This window comes from Chrysochloris asiatica, unplaced genomic scaffold, assembly GCF_000296735.1.
Source record: "Chrysochloris asiatica unplaced genomic scaffold, ChrAsi1.0 scaffold00318, whole genome shotgun sequence".
In the NCBI taxonomy this organism is placed as follows: Eukaryota; Metazoa; Chordata; class Mammalia; order Afrosoricida; family Chrysochloridae; genus Chrysochloris; species Chrysochloris asiatica.
Window position 1 is genome coordinate 1,280,963 of NW_006408836.1, and position 2,767 is coordinate 1,283,729.

At 38.5% G+C, this 2,767-nt stretch overlaps 1 protein-coding gene across 1 annotated transcript in view; it reads left to right on the forward strand.

Annotated features, from left to right (window-relative positions):
• The window catches only part of RNF180 (ring finger protein 180), a 242,894-nt gene that overhangs the window by 233,105 nt on the left and 7,022 nt on the right, over positions 1–2,767 (forward strand). The gene's annotated exons all lie outside the window — the stretch shown is intronic.

Sequence of the window (2,767 nt, forward strand, 5' to 3'; positions counted from 1 at the left end):
TGTACAGGGTTTCCGAGGCTGTAAATCTTTACAGGAGCAGAAAGCCTCATCTTTCTCCCATGGAACAGCTGGTAGTTTCAAACTGCTGTCCCTGAGGTTCACAGCCCGATTCATAACCACTACGTTACCAGAGCTCCTTCAAAAATAGATGACTAGGACCTCCTAAAAATTAGACACTTATGGACATAAAAATATTTCACTCTAAAATTTATAAAAAACTACAACACCTCTACAAGAAAAAGACAAACAACCCAGTTAGAAAATGGGCACAGGACATGAACAGATACTTCACCAAAGAAGACATACAGGCAGCCAACAAACATATGAAGAAATGGTTATGATTATTAGCCATTAGAGAGGTGCAAATCAAATTAACAATGAGATATCTCACACTAGCATTAATAGCAAAGTTTAAACAACAACAACAAAAAAAACCCAGAAAGCAACAATTCCTGTCAAGAGTATGGAGAGACCAGTACCCTCCTACATTGCTGGTGGGACTGTAAAATGGTTCAACCACTGTGGAAAACAGTATGGTGCTTCCTTAAAAAGTTGGAAATAGAAATACCTTATGACCCAGCAATCCCTCTACTTGACATATATATCCACAAGAAATAAGAGCCAGGACATGAGTAGATATCAATATACACGTTGATGTTCATCACATCACTAGTCCCGATACAAAAGGATGGAGATAGCCTAAATACCCATCAATGGAAGAGTGGATGGATAAACTTTGATACATATACACAATGGAATCCTACGCGACATTGAAGAATAACAGTGAATCTGAAAACCACCTCTTAGTATGGATAAACCTGGAGGACATGATGATGAATGAAATGAGTCAGTCACAAAAAGACAAATGTATCACACCACTATTGTGAAAACTCAAGATTTTCATACTGAAAGAAACACTCTTTGATGGTTTCCAGGGGTGGGAGGGAAGGAGAGAGTAATTCACTGACTAGAGGGTAGACACATGTTGACTTGGGTGATGGGGAGGACAGTATCCAAGAAGAGGGAGGTTGGCAGAAGAATGGTGAAACACAGGGAGGAACAGGGTATGTGAAGAAGAATTAAAAAGTACATGTATTTATTTATGCATCCCACAAATATATATATATGAGTGTGAAAGAGGATTTTTGTACATGGGTAAATACAGGAAAGAAGGACAACGGTTGCTTGGAGGAGATTGCAGTCATTGAAATGAATCAGGTTTATGATTCGTTGAATATAAAGCTGATGACCTTGTCTGTAAACCTTCACTTAATTTACAATAAATAAATTCTAAAATGTATTCAAAGCACCTACTCACTCACTTCCCACTTTAAAAATTTGTCTTTAAACAAACACTGCTCATTATCCATCTACCTAAAAAAAAAACTTGTTTCCAGGTCTCAATATCACCTTGTGTTTGGATCTTGGCATTTTCTAATGAAGTGTCTTCCTACACGTAACCTCATAGCAACCCTATATAGGGTTTCCAAGGAATGACTGATGGGTTTGAACTGACAGCCTTGTGGTCAGCAGCCCAGTGCTGACCCTGCAGCAGCACACCAGGACTCTTTTCCCTCAGCCCTACACTAATAAAGAAAATTTGCATTGGTTAGAACACTTTTAAAGTAAAAGAGGCACTGTTAATAATTTTACCAGGACAACCAAAATAAACTGGAGCTGTCATAAGGAAACTCAAATGTGCAATCACCTATTTTTAGTGCTTTTCTTTTGCTTTAGGTCTGTTCTTGGCACTGCTATTTCCTACAAGTGTGTCAGTAATACAGTTTTACTCTTTTGACCTAAACAGTTTAAAACTTCTGAACATGAAGAATTTGTTACTGCTAGGTGCTATTGAGTCAGTACCAACTCATAGTAACTCTGTGCACAACAGAACAAAACACTGCCCAGTCCTGTGCCAACCTCACAATCATTGCTGTGTTTGAGCTCATTGCTGCTGCCACTGTGCCTATTCATCACATTCAGGTTCTGCATACAATCATTTTAAAAGACAAGATATCACATAGTTTTCATAATGATAACTTCTAATAACAGTTCACCTTCTCTCCGCTATAATGCTTAATATGTTTGTTGTTTCAAATTTTTCTTGTGAATTGAGTGAAGGTTTACAGACAAGATCATCAGTTTTGCATTCAGCAAATCATTCACTTTGTTTCATCTCAATGATTGCACTGCCCTCCATGCAACAAAGTTATCCCACTTCCTCCTTATGGTTCCTAGTTCCCTTCCACCTACCTTCACATCCCTTCACAACTTTGTCTTTAGGTAAATGGCATCCCTTTGATTTGAATGACCATTCCATGGTGAGCATATCTTACTAATGTTGTCCCCCCTATATACCTATCTACTGCTTGGCTGAAAATTGAGTCACAAAGTTAAGTTCCCTCCAGACCTGAAGGATGGTCAAGGGTCATAGTCTCAGGTTCATCCAGTCTCTTTCTGACCAGTAAGCCCAGTATTCTTACATAATTTTGAGTTTTGTATCACATTTTCTCCCACCCTATGCAGAATGTTGAATACGATCCCTTTCAGAACAATTATTCATGTAGCCAGGCACCATCTAGTTCTTGTAGTCTCAGGTCTTAGAGACTGATGTTGACATGTTCCATTACTCCACTGGAGTAATTGATTCTAATCCTTTTCAATTCTCATCACTGTTTTGTTCTTCCATACATGGAGAGACTAGTAGTTGCACCTTTGATGGACATTCCTGAGATTTTAAGATCCCAGATGCTATTCACAAAAGTAA